The sequence below is a fragment of the Macaca mulatta genome, chromosome 1, assembly GCF_049350105.2.
Source record: "Macaca mulatta isolate MMU2019108-1 chromosome 1, T2T-MMU8v2.0, whole genome shotgun sequence".
Classification (NCBI taxonomy): Eukaryota; Metazoa; Chordata; class Mammalia; order Primates; family Cercopithecidae; genus Macaca; species Macaca mulatta.
The window spans coordinates 23,146,872-23,166,999 of record NC_133406.1 but is presented as its reverse complement, the minus strand read 5'-3'; positions in this window follow the sequence as shown (position 1 = coordinate 23,166,999).

The following is a 20,128-nucleotide window of genomic DNA, read 5'->3' as shown; positions in this document are numbered from 1 at the left end:
GCTTCCTAAGAAGATATACCACTCACATAGATAGACAGTTGGTTTATTTATTTGAAAATTAACCTCATTAATTCATGGTCATAGATCTTAACAATACAATAGAATTATAAGGCCATATCTTATGATATTTTTGTATCTCCCTCATAACATATCACTAATCACTGAGTAAACTTTCTGTAAATATTGAATTAAACTGATGACTGTTACAGAGACCTAGGCAAGACACAGGTTGAGCAAGATAAAATCAAGAATCAAAATTCTGGATAACCAAATCAGTGCAGATAGCAATTGAAAATGCTTCATAATTTTAAACATTTGGTTCTCAATAATAGATACATATTTTTTCAATATAGTTTTGGTTGTATTGATTTGAGCAGTGGACTGGGAGCTGAGAACCAAATTTTACCCTATCTCTGCCTCTAAAATTAGGCAAGTTACATAATTCACTTTGTATCTCATTGTCCTTTTCTTATGGGCAAGGAACGCTTACAAATACAGGGATTGGATAAAAAGAACTTAGTCCATGAATGCTTTCTTCTCCTGAGGGAATATGTATGTGGAGCCTGCCTTTAGGAGAGAAAGGGTCAGTAGCACAGTTGAGGCACACCAGGTACTCATCCCTTATTCTACACTTCTTCAGATGAAGTCACTTTCTATTAGGTCAGACATAGTTGTGCACACCCATAATCCCAGCAGTTTGGGAAGCTGAGGTGGGAGAATCACTTGAGGCCAGGAGCTCAAGACCAGCGTGGGTAACATATCAAGACCTCATCTCTATAAAATAATACTAATACTAATACTAATAATAATAACTTAAAAAGTAGAAAAGAAGAAAAGAAATTACTTTCCATCGGTCTGTGTGAATCTGTAGGTGGGAGAATCACTGGGTGAGTCTGAGGACAGAGAATGACACAGTGAGTTTTCATTTCTAATTTAGCCAAGAAGTCTTAGTAGCTTAGAACATTGAAGTAACTTCTTTTAATTTTCACACATAGCTCTAGTTTCCAAGAGAGAACATCAATGTTTTTGACCAATTTGTAATTTCAAAGACTGGAAAAGCCAGGCTTACATGCGCAGGCTCTGTTCTGAGGACCGGACTAGAGGATGCTTGTTTATGCCAGCAGAAAGAAAAGCCACTTCTAGATCAGATCTCCTGCTGCTGACAGTCAGATCAAATCAACAGCATTGAATGAGCTCCTTCCAGGGATGGTGCAGGTACTCCAGAAGATGTGAAAGTGGTGTGGCTGATACTGCAGGTTGTCTACTCAGCATTCATTCTCTTATTCCCAATCAACAGAGCTCCTACATCACTGAGGGCAGCAATGTGCCCGCTTAAAAACTACATTTCGTAGATTCCCTTGCACCTATCTGTAGCCTTGTGACTACATTTTGGTCATTGAAATCCAAATGCAAACTTTATACAGATCTCCAGGAAGGCTCTTTAAAGGGAGCTGACTCTGCTGAAAGTGTGCCTATTTAGCCTTTTTTTCCGTTTATCTTTCCGGCTGCCTGGAATTTGAATGTGGTGTCTGGAGCTTCAGTAGTCATCCAGGGCTGTAAGTGTGAAAGCCATGCACTCAGGGTGGTGGAACAGAAGGTTAGAAGGAATCTTAGTCTCTGTATCAATCATATGTTGCCTTCTTCTTCTTCTTCTTCTTCTTCTTCTTCTTCTTTTTTTTTGTAGGAGAACAACTTTTTTGTGTTTAAGTCTCAGTTATTTTGGGCATTCCATTATATGCTGCTATACCTAATCCCAGTTAATATAGGTGGTCCCTGTTCTTAGGGACCTTTGTGCCTCTGGTTACTTGTACATTCCAGGGACATGCATCCCTACCACAGAGTTTATCATTTTTCAATCAGAGCAATGGAATATGAATCCAAAGGCTGAGACAGAATGACTCAGCAGATATTGGGACTTAAGACTTCCCTATCACTAGTGAAATGGTCACAGAATGTTGTTAGAACTGGAAGGGATGTTAATGATGACCCAGTTTAGTTCCCCCCACCCTACCTGCCTCTCTACATTTCAGAGATAAGGAGACTGAAGCCCAGAGACACTAAATGAAGTGTCCCAGATGACTCAATACGTTGTGGGAGAGTTCTGACGTAGAATCCATGGGAAAGTATTCTCCTTCCCATCAGTAGAAGACTCTTTCCATCAGTAGAGGGGAGCAGCATGGTCTCACCCAATAAGGACCAAATACTAACATGAGGGCTAGCATGTTATAGAAGGTCTGTGTATCAGGCCCGGTTTCCTGGTGTGTTTTTAAACTAACTCTCAAAGTTAGTTCAGATGAAAACTCTCAAAATGTTTTAGCAATGATTTGTTCATGTATCTTTTATCCTCATTCTATCTCCACTGTTGAGAGGTTATTGCAGTGAGAGCTAAAAAAATTTTGACTGACACACAGAAAGTCATATGAAAGTTTTATAGGATTCATATTAAAGCAGATTTCTGGGAATCAGATCTTTCAAATTAGTCTCCAAGTGAATGAGTATGTGGGGTAGGTTCAGATATATGCATTACCCATGGGAAAAAGGGCGGCTACAAAACAAAGCGATTTTGCAGCAAATGTATCAATGAGCCCATCCTCAGAGGGACAGGTTAGTGGAGTATTAGGAGCTTTAGGGCTAGAGGTGGTGGTAGATAAGAGATGATTATAAGGTAGGTAGAACCAAGAAAATAGAAGAGTATAGGTGGCAGGTGTGGTTTTTGTACAAGTTTCCTATAACTCAAGAGTAAGCATTGATCTTAGCATGGAGGGTCTAAATTTTATTACTATTTTGGTAATGTCTTTTTACCTAATATTAAATCCCGTTCAGCTGCTGGTAAAACACAACCTGCTGAATAGGGAGCCCACCCAACTTGAACCTATGAATGCACTCTGAACACCATGCTGTAGAAGGACCTTAATTACAGAGAACATCTACAAGTATCACTTTGTTTGCATGTGGTTAGTGATGGCCTTAAAATTCTCTGGGCTCTCAAGTGTCTCCCTGACCACCCATGGCCTAGGACCTGCTGAACCCAAGAGGTTTCTTGCTTCTGCTCCTGTTCCAGGCCTTCTCGAGTTTGGGAAGGTCTCCGATCTTTGACAGCAGGTGTCTCTGGAGTCTTCTGCTTTCTCCTTATGACACTAGAGCACTTTCCACATCTTGTCTCTTTTTTCACCCTTTCTGTACTTGCTCCTCCTGAAACTCTCCTCACCCTGACCAAAAGCCAGAATGCAGAGCTCCTGATGGTAAATATGCAGTATCCCACAGTACTTCACATTTGCAAGTCTTGGGGAATCTTTTGAAGGTTTGGAGTTGAAGGGTTGTATATATATATTTTTTTCTGTTGCTGATTTATTCTGCAGAGACAGATCAAGTTCAATATCCGGTACATGTACAATGGAGAATTCAGAAAAATCATCAGGAGTTACTGGGGCTTGGAATGAAAGCTTGGACCACTGAATCAACAACTCTGCTTTAAGCACGAAGTGGAGACGGGATTACATAGATAATCTCTCTGTGTTTATCTGGATTTCAGCTGCAGAATGCAGCTAAGGAAATAGGTTTATGCTTGGTTCTTTGGGTCTAAGTGCTCTCTTTGCACATACACAGAAATTTTTAATTAGCTGCACCAGTCTCAATTGAAGTTGACCATGGATCCCAGTTTATAATTCCAACTAAAGGGGCACATAATAGGTTTATTATTTTATTTTACATTTAAAAACATACAGTAAAATTTACTTTTTGGGAGTGCAAAGTTCTATGTATTTTAACACATGCATAGTCTTGTAACTACTACTACAAACAGGATACAGAACAATTCCAACACCACAATTCCCTCATGCTACATGATAGTGTGTGTGTGTGTTTTTTTTTTTTTTTTTTAAGACAATCTCACTCTGTTGCCCAGGCTGGAGTGCAGTGGTGCGATCTTGGCTCATTGCAACCTCCGCCTCCTGGGTTCAAGCAATTCTCCTGCCTTAGCCTGCCAAGTAGCTGGGGCTACAGGTGTGCACCACCATGCCTGGCTAATGTTTTTGTATTTTTAGTAGAGATTAGGTTTCGCCATGTTGGCCAGGCTGGTCTCGAACACCTGACTTCAAGTGATTCATCCACCTCGGCCTCCCAAAATTCTGGGATTAGAGGCATGAGCCACCACGTTTGGCCCATGGTAGTTTCTTTTAAAAACAGTTTTATTTGAGATATACTTCACATACCAAGGCCAGGCGTGGTAGCTCAGATTGCCTGAACTCAGGAGTTTGAGACCAGCCTGGGCAACATGGTAAAACCCCTTCTCTTAAAAAAAAAATTAGCCAGGCATAAGGGCACACGCCTGTGGTCCCAGCTACTCAGGAGGCTGAGGTGGGAGGATTACTTGAGCTCGGGAGGCTGGGGCTGCAGTGAGCGGAGATTGTGCCACTGCACCCTAGCCTGGGGGACAGAACAAGACCTTGTCTCAAAATAATAATAATAATAATTCACCCATTTAGAATGTGCAATTCAATAGTTTTTGGTATATTGACAGGTATGTGCAACCATCATCACAGTCAATTTTAGGACATTTTCATCATCACAAAGAGAAACTCTTCACCCTTTAGCTATCAATTACCTATCCTTTCACCCTCCCCCAGGACCTAAGAAACTAGTAATCTATTTTCTGTCTCTATAGATTTGCCTGTTCTGGACATTTCATATAAATGAAATTTTATAACAGTTAGTCTTTTGTAACTGGCTTCCTTCACTTAACATACTGCCTTCAAGTCTCATCTGTGTTATAGTATATATTACAGCTGCATTCTCTTTATGACCAAATAATATTCCATTGTGTGGAGATACAGCATATTGTTACTCTTTCATGAGTTAACGGACATTTGAATTGTTTCCAGCTTTGGCTATAGTGCATAGTACTGCTTTGGAGACTTGTGTACAAGTTTTTGTTTGAAGACATATTTTTTATTCTCTTGGGGTATATACCTAGGAGTAGAATTGTTGGGTAATTTGATACTTTTATGATTAACTTTGCGAGAAACTGCCAAACTGTTTTCCACAGTGGCCACACCATTTTACATCCCCACCAGCAATGTATCAGGTTTCCAATTTCTCCACATCCTCACCAACACTTGTTATGATCTGTTTTTGTTTTGTTCTTTTGCTTATAGGCATCCTAGTGGGTGTAAAGTTACATGGTAGTGTTTTGGGTTGTAAGATTCTCACAGATGGGGAAAAAATATGGAGAGATTTTTGTACTTTTTTTTTTTTTTTGCCTGCTGCTGATCCAAACAGTAAAACATAAACCTTCAGAATGACAGCTGTAAAAGGGAATGGGAAGAGAAAATACATCAAAGGGAATTGTCAAATAAGCACTGCCAGAGAAAGAGCAGAATGTTATGATAGGAAAATCATGAGTTCAACATACTTTAGATAAACACATATAATTTGTTCCCATGTGCCAGGCTCTGTGCAAGGTGCCGAGGCCCTAAAATGAGTTAAACAGAACCAAGCCTTCAAAATTCTTATTGTGTGGAGGGAGAGCAGAGAGTAGAGTTCTTTAGTCTAGGTATCAGAAGGGGCTTCCTGGGGGTGGAGGGATGAAAAATAAAGAAATTCTCATTAGATAATAAGGGCCTGTAGCACTATATGGGAAAAACCTATGCTGAAATATTTGGGAAATATCCTCTGGATAGCCTACTTTTCTTTGGTCTTTGGGTAACAATCTTGATTAAAGTTTGGTTTCTTTGATTTCCCAGTCAGTAATTGGTGGGTACAATTCTTTCTGGAGGAAAATAAGCCATAACTAAGACCTTTGCAAATATTGCTAACTTTTGCTTATTTGCACTGATTAAAGGGGAACATATAATTCAGGATAGGACCAATCTAAACAGAGTTCATATTTTGCTTTGGAATATGTTTTTTCTCTTGCCTCCCAGATGTTGCTATGTCAGATGTTCTCAGAACTCACAGATCCAACTAAGTCATGCAGCCCTAGGAAACAGGGACTGTAGTCTCTCAGGATGATGTACTGGCCTAAGCAGAACAAGTTTCTTTTGACACTGCTTCTTGTTCATACCTTTCCCGTGGTGAGAAATAATAATTTGAGGTTTATATTTTCTGTCTAACTTCTGCTAGACAGGAAGAATCATCCTGAAACCTTTTGATCTATTTTAGATGTGGTAAAAATACCCAGAGATTACCTTTGCTGCTCATTCCCTCCTGGTACCATAAAAACTTTTTGCCAAATTCATGAGAGGAAAATAAATTTCTTTGATGAGACTCTGTGGCTTTTTAAATAATCACAAATAACTTATTAATTCATGTCCCAAATAACAGCCCAGATATCATCACAAAATACACCCAAATATTCAGTAGACTGACTTCTCAATGACTTGTCTCCGGTAGGCCACCAATGGAGAACAGACTCTAATCCCAAATAAAAAATATACCAATTAGTCCAAGTCAGAGCAGATTCACATAAATACAACAAAACCTGAAATTTATTTGGGCTATTTATGGGGAATTCACAACAAATTTTTATTAAATATTTCCTAAGTTGTAGAAAATAATTGTCCTTAGGTTTCTGGTTTGAATGAGTGATAATAGTAATTTGTAATTAGCACCTGAGTTATATATTGGCTTTCTATTGCCCATAACAATTATCCCAAATTAAAGGACTGAAGACAACAACACACATTTATGATCATACATGGTTTCTGGAAGTGGATTAGCTGAGAGTTTCTGGCTAGAGAACTCTCACGAGGCCTCAGTCATTTGCAAGCTTGACTGGCACTGGAGGATCTGCTTCCAACATGGTACACTTGCGAGGCTGAAAAATGGGTGCCTCAATTCCTCTTCAGGTGGAACTCTCTCTAGGGCTGCTTGTAGAGAGCGTCTCACAACATGGCAGCTAACTTCTCTCGGAACAAGTGGTCCAAGAGGGCAAGGTAAAAGCAGCAGTATCTTTTATGACCTAGCGTAGGAAGGCAGACATCATCTCTTATGCCGTCTTTTGTTTGTCACACAGACCAACGCTGGTAGGATATAGGAAAGGACTATACTAGGGCATGAATACCCAGGAAAGGGGGATCACTGGGAGGCACCTTGGAGGCTGGCTACCACAAAGTTGTGAATATATAAATTGTAAATGAATCACTTAAAAAAAGAATTGGTTGAAGTACCTCTCTATTCCTGCAATTAGCATCTGAATATGACTGTTAAAAAAAATTCCAAATGAGTGAAGCCAGACTATAAAATTATTAGAGTTCCTTTAGGGAGAAAAAGATTTATGATCAGAATTGATGGATCATTATTAGTCTAGGGCTATGCAGGACCATCTGTAATTAGCTCGATTCTTCCTTCTGTTGCCATTGTGAGCATAGAGCACTGGGGTCTTTGTACCTCCCCAGATTCTCTGAAATACATAGCAGGACTTCAACAGCTATTCCATGTCATCTCTTGTGTTATATCCATGAGGCTACTCAGTTTTCTTGCCCCAGCACTGGTTTCCAACCATTTCCTTCTATAACTGGTTACGTTCCCTAATGTCATGTCACACCCATGGGTAATCCTCAGATTATGTGCAATTCCCAGACCACTGGCTGTTTTCCCACTCTTTCTGTTTAATTCAAAGAAACCATTGGAATACCAGTAGGAGAGGAGTTATCACTCAGACAAACTCAACTCGGTTCTAATTTATATAAGTAATTAAAGCATATATATAAATAAGATGTTTACAAACTTTCACACATTAACCACTGCTAGAAACAAATTCTTTAACTCTGAGGTTGACAGCCTCAGGAAGGACACCAGTTTGGTGAGTCTGAGTTTGAAAACTGGGCTGGCCTCCCAGTTCTTCCAGTTTCATGGCAGGCTTGCAAGTATGTGCCATGACTGGTAAGGTGAGCTGGGTGAGAGAGTATCTGTGTGATCCCTTCCTGTCCATCTAAACAGGTCCAGTTGTAGATACTGACTTGCCACTCCAGAAGTTTCCTCAGTCTGTCCCCTATTGTCCTGTTTCAACTCACTGCTTTTGTTCTTACGTCTCTTTATTCTCCAGCCCTGTTTTCTTTAGATGCTGGCTCCTGCTGTCCACCAGATCCCTGTGATGCAATGACTGATATAGACGGGCTTGTTGAATTCATTCTCTGGATCTGAGCAACGTTGGCTGAGCCATGACAAAGTACTCCTATCCATCCAGTATGCTTCACAGTGGGAATCTCTCTGTCTTCGTCACCACTGCCCTAGTAGCCTCAGGTGAAGGATCACACACGCTGATGATTGCATCACTGCTTCTAGGGGGAAATAGTAGTAATTTTCCCCTAGAAGCAGTAATGCATTAGTACTTCTAGGGGAAAACAAGTCAATGACCACTAGTTAAGGTCATTCTTGTAACTTTAATTCATAATTATAAGAGTCAACATTTGTTTATTCTGGTCTTTTATTCATTTCTTAAATGAGAGCTTTTAGGTGGTGAGTTTTCTTCTCTCTCATTTAACAAATGAGAAAAACAAGGCTGAGAGAAGTGAAGCCGCACAGCCACCAAGGAATAGGGACAGGATTAGAATCTCAGCCTCTGATACTTGGTTTAAGTGGTTTTCATTATGCTACAAATGGCACAGAAAAATGTCAGAGTAGAGGATGTCACAGACCAAAACTAATGAATGGGTGATTTGATGAGAGTGCTTAATGATACACCTTTAAGAGTCATCTTTTGAGAAAAACTGGACTTTTTAAAAAAGAGATGATATGATGACTTTCACTATGAGGGTACTAATAGTCTTTGAGCACTAGGAAATGAAGTTCAAGTTAGCAAAGTAAGTTGGGTGGAAGTTTGGTGGCAAAAGTACCAGAATTACAAGGCATTTGGACAGAAGTGTGGTTGCAGTGCTTCATACACGTACTTTGAAGCATGAATAGTGATCCAAGTACTGAAAGTGTTTTTACTTCTCAAATATTTATTGCAACCTACTGTAGGTAAGGCAGTTGCCTTGACATGTAGCTCCCTGAAGGGTCTGTATTTTGCGGAATATTATAGCCTAGAGTGTGCTTTGAGGGCTACTCTAATAAATGTATTGTGAAACATTTTTTTTTTTTTTGTATTTAACTTGGGGATGCTGTGGAGAACATTGTAGACCACATCATGCAGTATGCCTTTTAATGACAGAAATAGTTTTTAGATCTCCGTGTGTCAAAGAGCTTCTAAGAAACTGTAAATCTTCGCACCTGGTGTTTCTCCTTCTTTGACTTTGTCTTATGGTTTGCATCTTCGTGTACTAACTTTATCCTGGCTTCATCTTACAGAATTGCTCAGTTTGTGTTTTGTCTGTGCTATGATTTCCCCACCCACATAGGTATATTTCGTTGTTCTACATATTTCTGAAGTGACTCTGAAGCGAATGAATAAATGAATGAGCTTATAAGTTAACCTGGGGAGGCTAGGCATGGTGGCTAACGCCTGTAATCCCAGCACTTTGGGAGGCCAAGGTGGGTGGATCATCTGAGGTCAGGAGTTCGATACCAGCCTGGCCAACATGGTGCAACCTCATCTCTACTAAAAATACAAAAATTAGCCAGGCGTGGTGGCAGGCACCTGTAATTCCAGCTACTCGGGAGGCTGAAGCAGGAGAATTGCTTGAACCTGGGAGGCAGAGGTTGCAGTGAGCTGAGAACATACCACTGCACTCTAGCCTGGGCAACAAGGGTGAAACTCTGTCTTAATCACTCAATCAATCAATCAATTAACCTGGGGAGATATACTAACTTTAAAAACATCTAAAAGAAAGTTTTAGCAAACAAATGAGATTTACTCTTGCCTCTTCTTATTTTTTTTAGAGACAGAGGCTCCCTCTGTTGCCCAGATTGGTTGGAGTGAAGTGGCTGATCTTGGCTCACTGCAGTCTCAACCTCGTGGGCTCAAGCGTTCCTCCCGCCTCAGGCTACTGAGTAGCTAGGACCTCAGGTGTGTGCCATCACACTTGGCTAATGTTTTGATTTTTTTTTTTTTTTTTGTAGAGATGGGAACTTGTTGCCCAGTTGCCCATGGTGGTCTTGAAATCCTGGCCTCTAGCAATCCCCCCATCTTGGCCTTGCTGTTGCTTAATAACACTCTTATGTTTAGAAACAATGTGTTATCAACAAAGGAGTGAGTTCAGATAGAAAAATGAAGAGGTGCCAGCCTGGACCCTAATTTCCCATGGACTGCATTTCCAGTCAGTGGCCCAGAGAGGCCCACCCAGAAGGCTGGGATTCTGCTCCTGGAAGCCCGATGGGTCTTGACACAATGATATCTGAGAAATAGTTGAGCCCTTCTGAAAGATAGCTGATCTTATGAGATTACTCAGTATAACTCATCTCTCATGGAGCTTTGTATCTGGAATGGAGAAGTGTGTGGGGAAGAAGAAGGAGTTCTATCAATAATTTTCTCCAGAGATAGAATAGCATAGACAGTGATTCTCAAATGTGTGGTCCAATATCATCAGCGTCACCCTGGAATGTGCTAGAAAAATAAATCCTCGGGTCCCACCCAGGACTACTGAATCAGAAACTCTGGGAGCAAGGCCCAGCAATCTGTATTTTACCAAGCCTTCCAGATGCTTCTTCCTGCTCAGGTTCCAGAGCTGCTGGGATATAGCAGTTAAGAGATGAACCCCGCAGTCAGACTTCCTTTGCTAGAATCCTGGCACTGTTACTTATTTCTTTATGACTCTAGATAAGTTGCTTGATTTCTTTGTGTCTCAGTTTCCCCACCTGTAAAGTAGAGACAATGATAGTACCACCTTTAGAGAGTTTTTATAAGGATTAGATTAGGGAGTACACTTAGAATAGTGCCTAGCACATAGTGAAAGTTCAATAAATTTTCGCCGTTATTATTGGCAGACATGGTGTCATGGAAGAAGGTGGGGAGTTTCTCTCCCTAGCCACCCTCTTTCCATGAGAACCCCATGAAGCTTTCTAATGCAGCCTTCTCTGAGGAGCAGGTATAGGCTGAGGTGCTGGGATAGGGCCAGAACTAATGCTCAAAGCCTTATCTGAACACGTCATATACGTTGCCCTAAAGGGAGCCTTAACTTTGGAAAAACTTTGCTCTCCTTCTTAGCATTGGTAAGACTATTTCCCGACCTAAGGGGCAGAAGGTTGATTCCTTGCTGAATTTTGTGGGAGAAACCCTAAGTGTCTAAGAGAATGCAAGGTTATAATGAAATTCCCACAGACATCTCAAAATAAAAATCATTTACAAATTACTTTAAGTATTTTTAAACATTTCTTTTGGGGGGCTAGAAGTTGAGTTTTAATGATAACATACAATGGGGAGAGGGCAGAGAAAGTTGTCTGAGCTGTCTGGGGTGCTGCAGCATGATGGGCTGGCTACACTAACTGCAGCTGCTGTTTGGGGGATCCCTGGCTGGCTGGGTCCTTGGCCTTCTCTGTAGCTTCCAGTGCTGTCTCCTTTGCCTTCTCCTTGGCTCCTTTAGCTGTCTCAATAAGTGTTTTGGAAGGGGCCATATTGTGCAGCTTGGCCAAGATGTATTCAAAACCCTTCCCAGTCTTGATCACGTTGGTTTTGAATTGGGTGAGACCAAATTCCTGAACAGCTCTGGAGATGGTCAAATAAGCTAAAGGAGACCCAGGCTTTCCAGTGGATTTGGGTCCAGGTGCTGCTGTCAGCTGGATGTGGTTGATGTTCCAGGTGAGGTGGTCACGTCTGATTCTGTGGCTTCACAGTAGAGTGTTCCAGGATGGACACTGAGCAAACGGCACTGGCAGGAAACAGTGGCTCAGCTCAGCGGGGCGTCTGCTGATCTTGGTCAGGTTGTCAGGGCAGGAGCCTCTGCTCAAGGGTCACCACCCTGTGAACTGTGTTTGCTGTAGGGGTTTGTGTACCGCTGTCATTAGGCGGCAAACACTTGGTCCCATGACCTCCAGAGCACACTCTGGCCCAGGAAATACTTCGCCATCATCCTGGCTGGGATGGGGTTGGCACCCACTCAGCATCAGAGTGCAGAGGGTGGGGAGTACATGGGGTCAGGCCAGGCTGGGCACCTGCCTCTGACCAGGCCCCACGGCGTGCCCAGGCACCGGCATGGTCAACTTTAATTTGTATGTTTGGAGACAGAGTCCGTAGAGAACCAAATGGCTATGTGATGTTATAACCCCTCCCAAAGTTTGGAGGTCACTGTTGCAACTTTTAAATGGACTATTTTCCCCAGAGTTGCTATAGACACATGCATCAGCACAGCCTCAGAACCCAGTTTCCAGTCGAGATAGTTGACATAGTGATTCCCCTTCTTCCAAGGTTTGAAACTGTCCCAGGATGAAATACAGCTTGACTGAATTAAATTGCTGTCAATAAGATTTTTAAGAAACCCACCAAATCAACTGGGGTTTTACTTTTGGCAGCCCCCACAGCCAAACTGACTCATCCCTATGGCTGATCCATTAAATAATGCACAAGTAGTTGATGACATGACCAGAAAAAGTGATTTATCTGGGGAAAAATGTTTGGAATTGGAAAGGGCTGAGATTTAAGCTCAGGAGTTCACCGGTCCAGTCTAGGCCTTAATAGCCTCAGGGTTCAGGCAGCCACTTTCCTTGCTTTTAGCAGGGTCATTGACTAGAAGGATAGGATAGAGCTGGAGCAGGCTGGGTCAAGGTCTTTCCAGTCAATGTGTATCTTTGGACCCATGCAGGGACGTAGGCTACAGTGTGCAAACTGGTGTTCTGAAGATCAACCCAAGAGCCTGCATCTCCCTCTCTTTATCTTGCTCCAGGTCTGAGAACCTTTTGAGGCCAAAGAAAATGAATTCTAAAGCTCAGACTTAGATCCAGGAGTCAGTGTGAAAGCATGTGCCATGGAGATGCAGCCCAGCATTCCAGGAATGTGTTCTCTGAGGACCAAGTGCTTTTCTTATCTCAGTATGTTTTCCTCCTATCCCACCCCTCCCACCTGACCATCTCTCCTCATTGAATCTCCCAGTGAATTCTCCTGTTGCTTTGACAACAGCTGGAAAGCGGGTGTGGGGGATGGTGAAGTGGAAGATTGGAAATACCACATCATCCTGTGGTAGAATTGCTGCTGAGATCCAGAAGGGAGCGCAGCCAGAATGAGATGTTAGCTTGAGGCTTGGAAACAGCAGCATGGGATGATTTGCCCTGGAACTGAGGGGCTTCTCTTGCTCCTTTTCCTGATCCTTGGAATCCTCTAGGACGCTGAAAATAAAGGATTTATTTCAGGGGACAGAACTGGTATCTTTCCAAAAGAAAGGCAAGCTAATGGCAAGAGGCTGAAGCCTCCAGTTGTGGCATAATTTACGATGGGGGCTTATCAGCCTGAAGGAAGCAGTTTGGGGGCGGCCTGTTTGGGTCTCTCCCCACAGGAATGCTCTGCTCAATCCTCCTGCTACTTGAAAAATGAAGTGTGGTAGACTAGTGGGGAGACCTCGTAATGCTTGGATGATCACACAGATTTGGATGTGGAGCCTGGTTTCAGAGCATAAGAATGGACCCAGGCAATACCACTTAGGGATTGGAGATAAATAATGGCAATTCACATAAGAAGGTCAAACATCTGACTTCAAATAACATGATTTTTTTCTCCAGCTGAATTGTCTAGAGTTGAATGAGGGTCAGATTTGCATTCACGCATCTTTCCTTAGCTCAGCTCATAACTTTCTATGTTTTCTCCCGAGGGGGTATTAAAAACAGTGCTGCTTCACATGAATGTAATGGTTCCCATTCAGAACCCTGTCACGACTTTGTCTTTTCTCTATCATCTTGAAGGGAAAATTATGTTCCATAGTTTCAAGGTCAACTGTGAGCTATTTGGGCTTGGAAATGAAATGAGACCCTTGGAAAGGTTGTCCCTCTCTTCATTCATATTTTGCTGATGTTTAGTAAAACTCAGTTATTCTCCAGCCCAGGGTTGGAGGTCAGGCAGCCATAAACAGGCAGCCATAAACCTGTCCAGAAAATTTCATTAGGTAGAATTATTTTTTCTTTTTTTTCCTGCTATAAAAGGAAGTGTGTGTGTGTGTGTGTTTGTGTGTGTGTGTGTGTGTGGTTTTATTTTTATTTTTGGTTTCGTTGTTTTGTTTTTAAATTGTTTGCTTTTGCTTTGTGTTTTGTTTCTGCGGCTTTTTAGAGCTGGTCTTATAGCCTGAAGGAGTGCCTGGAAATGAATGTGTAAACAGCAGTGGCCTCTCTGCCGGGCCCCCTACCCTGCTCCTTTAACTTTCACGCTCAGAAGCTGGAGTACCCAACTCCCCAGGGGGCAGATTTAGTCTTGCCCTCAGCATTGGGGTTGACTTTATTCCTGGCTGAGGGAATGTCAGGGGGCTAAGGTCAGGAGTGGGATGACTTGCTACTATCTGGTCATGTTCTGATCTGGTGCCCTCCATCCCAAGTCAGACCCTGGTCGTAATGATCTGTCTTCAGCCCTCTTCCTGTTTGTCCTCTCTGCAGCACTGGCCCTGTTGACCGTCACCTGCTCCTCCCTTGGTTTCCAGGCAACCACTTGTTTCCTGGTTCTCCTCCCACCTCTTCTCAAGTCTTCCCAGCCTCCTTGGCAGGCTCTCCTCTGCTCTCCCTAAAATGTTGACATTCCCTAGGGCTTTATCATTTGTCATCTTCTCTGGACAATCTTCCTTACACCTGTGACCCTAATCACCAAGTCTAGGATACTGGCTTCCAACCATTGCTACTGAACTGCAGATATAAGTTTCCAGGCTTTCCGGTCATATCAACTGGTATGCTCTTTAGTAGCTGCAACTTAATACATTTCAACATGAACTCGTTAACTTCTCTCTTGTCTTAGTCCCTTTGAGCATCTATGACAAATTATCATAGGCTGGATAGCTTATAAACAATAGAAATTTATTTCTTACTTTTCTGGAGGCTGGGAGGTCTTAGATCAAAGTGCTGGGAAATTTGGTGTCTGGTGAGACTTGCTTCCTGGTGTATAAATGACTGTCTTCTCACTGTGTCCTCATGTGGCAGAAAGGGCAAAGATGCTCTCCTGGGTGGCTTTTTTTTTTCTTTTTTCTTTTTTAATAAGGGCACTAATTCCATTCATGAAGGCTCTGCCCCCTGACCTAATCACCTTTCAAAGGCCCCACCTTCTAATACCATCACACTGGGGGTTAGGATATCAACATATGAATTTTAGGGGGACACAAACATTCAGCACCTCTCATGGTAGATCTTCTTGTAGTTTTGATTTTGATTGGTAGACTACCACCCATCCAGTCCCTCAGGTCAAAATCCCAGGGTTATCCTAAACAATTTATTTTTCCTCATTCCTTGTGTTCAACTAATCATTATATTCTGATGTTTTTACTTCAGAAAATTTTCTTGAATCTTACCTCCCCTATCCATTTTCACTGCTACTACTTTGGTCCAAACCCCTATCCTCCTTCCCCTACAAAAATACAATATTATGATTCTTAAACAAGCATAAGCTCAACAAATAATAAATGAATGAATGACCTATCTGGTACCAGACAGACTATTGTGAGGGTTAAATGAGGTACTTTATAGAATGCACACTCAGTAAAATGATTGGTACATAGTGGGGGCGTAATAAATGAGTTATTATACATTATATATAGGAAATATTTGAAAGTATAGACTTTGGACCTAGGCAGCCTGAGTTCAAATCCAAATTCCACCATGTACATTTATTATGTATATGATCTCTGTGCCTCCATTTGCTCATCTGTAAAATGGGGATGAATATAATAAGGCTGTTGCAAAGATTAAATGACTTATTTATGTAAAGCACTTAAAACAGTGCCTGGAATATAGTGCATGCCCAATATGTTAACCGTCACTATTATTATTGTTATTAGTTTCCTGTTTCCTATCTTTTATAAGTAAACATGTCAGCTTTATTAGAGGAAGAAAGTTGAGTTCTTATGTATGATACCCTAAAATTACATAGAGAAAAAATCGTTACCCAGTTTTCCCCAAGTAAAAGTCATATCTATCAGTTATGAATTTCATAAATGCTGAATCACAGTCTTTTTGCATAGTACAGTGTTTATAATAGCCCTTTTGGGTGACCAGCCATCCTGGTTTGCCTGAGATGATGGCGGGGGAGGGCAGGGGGGTTCAGTTTTCTGGGATGGTGGACTTTCAATGCTAAAACTAGAACAGTGTTGGACAAACTAGGATAGTTGGTCATCCTGTTTTTTATGCTTAATATGGCTCCTCTTCTGAAGTTCATCTTCCAAACATAATTCCCCAAGCATATTTCAAAGATGAAACAAAATATACGAATTAAGGTGAGGGACTTGAATGGAAGGTTGGAGACATAACCTAGGAGTCCTCATGTACCATCTTCAGTTCTTATCCATCAATGTGTCCACTTTAATGGGATTTCTGGGACAGATGAAGGATTTTTCTTATGGGTGAAAAGAAGAACTAATTTCTGGCATTGTTTGGAAACACTGCAGGTCTCTTCAGCATAGTGTCTGCTCTGAGCAGCCAGCTAAAGTCCTGTTTCTCATCCCTCGGGTCTTCTCCTCTTCAGATGGACTGCAGGGACCCACGAGGCCCCAGTGGCAGCCAATCAACTCTGAGCACAGCCACTGCATAGAGGGTTCAGTGAAGTGAGTGGGGCTGTTACCCCCCACGAAGCAGTGAGTGGCTTTCTGCTGTTCCACTCCGGAGGCCTCACCTCCTGTGTTTTTAAACTCCAGTTTCTGTCTTTCCCTGTTGGCACCAAACTTATCTTAATAAAATATAAATCAAATCACATTATTTCCCCCATGAAATCTGTTGACGCCTGTGGCTAGTGGGATCAGTGCCAAATCCTCAGCTTACTCTGTAAGATCTTTCACACTCTGGCTCCCAGCAACTCTCCAGCACTTCTCTTGGCACTCCTCGGGTGACCTCTACTTTAGTAACCCAGGACTCACCACTGTTCCTCAAAGCTCACTATGACTTTTCATTAACTCAAGCTTCTGCATGTGCTATTTTCTCTGCCTTGCAAACCCTTTCACTTGCTAGGCAAATTCCCACTTGTTCCCGTATAAAAGATTATCTCCTCTGTGAAGGTAATCCTTGGCTCCCCTCTGGGTACTTATAGAGCTTTGTTCAGACCTTAAAGAAGTTACTGCTTTGTATGAGAACACATTTGCACATCCAACCTCCCTGGAGGCTTTGTGCATCTTGAGGGACTGGACCACTGGTGTATTCTTCTTGGAATTCACTGTGTCTGGCACAGGTCTGTTGAATGATGGAATAACAGCAGCAACAAACCCACAACCATGACAACAACAGTTAACCTTGACTGTGAGCATTTACACTGTGCTGAATGCTTTGTTAAATGCTTTACAAGCCTCAGCTCAGTCCTTTAAGGAAAGTGACACTGCTACCCCCATTTTATGATGAATGTAAGTGCTAATTTGGTCAGGAACTGGAATTCATCTTTGTTCTGCCTAGGGAACAAAAGCTTATGAGGTTTACACATATCACGAATAGAGTGTTTTTAAAAAACTTTAAAATACTTGACTATAACCTTTCTTAATCCATTCTAACATGTTAGAGACTCTTGCTCTCATACACAAAGAGCCAATGTGCCAATCATAAATTCAATCTAACTGCTAAAGCAATCTCCAAAAAAAGAAAACCTGTTTAAGATGTTTCCTTAACCCAATGTCACTTTTAGCTTGTATCTGAAACTTATAAAAGTGTTTCCTTGGAAAATATCCTTAGTGAAGGTGTTTAATGGAGCCACCTTGGCCTTGCCCTGGTTAATATGAATCAGGCTGAAGAGCCATTGACAGCTATGCCTCCTACTCATTTCCCAAGCAATATCCATGCTAGCCTTTGCCAATGCCAGTGCTTTGTACCACATGCCCTGCTCTGGTGTACAATTAAAAGTGTCAAAAGCACTCACTGAAAACTTAAGCCAATCCACAACATATGGCTCTGAGAATCCTTACCATAATGGATTCAGTTATAGTTTCATCATTCTAGGTAATTATAAAGGATAGTCAAGATAACTATAATTTCTTGAGACCCTCTTGTTTTTCAGCTGTGCATTGCCTCAATCCCCATATTCCATTTTCAGAGGAAGAAACTGAGGCCCAAGAATTTGTGTAACTTGTCTAAGATCTCCCTGCGAGTGAATGTAGAACTTGGGAATGGAACCAAGATTAGTCTTATAAGTCCTGTGTTCTTCACCAGTGAGCTATACAGCCTTATGGTGCAGATAGCTCAGTGTCTGTGGGCATCCAACACTCGAATAGTTTGGAAAATCATCAGCCTGTGTTCCTCAAATGAGATCTGGTGCCTATTTTTGGCCTTAGTATTTCTAGGGGAATTCCACATTCTGTGTTATCAGAGTAGGTTAATCCCAAAGGTAACTGGGTACTTGTTCACTATTCTGTAGGGTTGGAGATTTCCTTTGGACATTTTCCTTGGACATGGTGATGAGTGGGACCAGGGTAAGGATGTGGTGGGCGACAGCTGGCATAGTAGCCTAAGAGCAGGTTAACTCAACAGGCTGACCTGTTGAGTGGACCATGTTTAAATCTGTCCTGACCTTTTCCTAAGCACTCAGTTTCTATCTTGTTTCTACTTCTGGCATGAAGGATCTGGACGAATTTAATGATGAATAATGACAAAACTCAAGAAACCTTCTTATTACTATGATTTTTAATCTTGAAAATGAGGATCATGTGGGTAAGCAGAAACTCCAGGCCAACTCCATATAAAGACCTGGGTGGCCCTGCTAACTCTTTCCTACACTGAGAAAATCTTGGGTTTACAAAGATTGCAGCAATTTGAAAATAGTTTTCTCTAGGCTATTAAATTTACCTGACTAAAACCAATCTAATCCCTTGATCCAAAGATCAAACTTTTTGCCAGATATAGTTTTACATTGTCATTTTAACCTTCAGGTGGGAAGGCAATTGTTTCTAAGTTTTAATATAGAGAAACTGTCTCCATAGCCAAAAGGAAGTGCAGGTGGAAGCAATTAACTGGACTGTTCAGTCAATCAACTCAGAAACTTACTGACCAGAGTGTTTAGAGCTACCTACCTTTATTCTGGTTTTAATTTTGTAATTTATCAGAGTCCAGAATATCAGTCTGGATCATAACTTTTATTTAAACACTTGATTTCTGAAACTGGCCTTGAACTAGTGCTTCTTTGGACTTTTTTTTTTTTTTTTTTTTCCCTCCCTTTGGTTTGCTCTCGACAGCTGGAATGAGAGACTGGATGGCTTTGAAATGAAATGCCGGAGCCATCCATCCATGTGCTTCCAGGATGGCTTCCTGGCTGTGAGAACACAGTGACCCTGTGAGGCCAACATGGAATCGGTTCTCCTGACATAACACGGCTGGAGGAGCTCCAGCTCTAGGATGTTATCTTGCTGTTTGACACTGATGGTTCAGCCAACCCATGGGAAACTGAACTCGGGCTGGGAGACCTGGCAGCAAATCCAAACTGAAATAGGAATCAGCACTTCGAGTCCAACTGTGAAACAAATGCAGGCCCAAGGCCTAAATGCCCGAAAGACATTGGGAAGGGTTGAAGTGGAATCAAGAAAGCTTTCGGTGACACTATGGGAAGGGCTATTGAATATCTCCTCAGGACAGTACAAAATGTCAGAGGCACAGCATATTTAGAAACCTATTTGTAAAGCTGCTTTAGATTTTTTAGCTTAATTGATATGTGTAGTCATTTTTTTTTTTTTTTTTTTTTTTTTTTTTTTGAGACGGAGTCTCGCTCTGCCGCCCAGGCTGGAGTGCAGTGGCCAGATCTCAGCTCACTGCAAGCTCCGCCTCCTGGGTTCACGCCATTCTCCTGCCTCAGCCTCCCGAGTAGCTGGGACTACAGGCGCCCGCCACCTCGCCCGGCTAGTTTTTTTTTTTTTTTTTTTTTTTTGTATTTTTAAAGTAGAGACGGGGTTTCACCGTGTCAGCCAGGATGGTCTCGATCTCCTGACCTCGTGATCCGCCCGTCTCGGCCTCCCAAAGTGCTGGGATTACAGGCTTGAGCCACCGCGCCCGGCCGTGTAGTCATTTTTAAAAAACAAAAATGGTGACTCTCTTAAGAGGCAAAGTACTAGCCTTGAGTGTTGTGGGATGTATCCATCATTGGTTACTAAGTCTTCTAATGGCTAAGACACTCCCA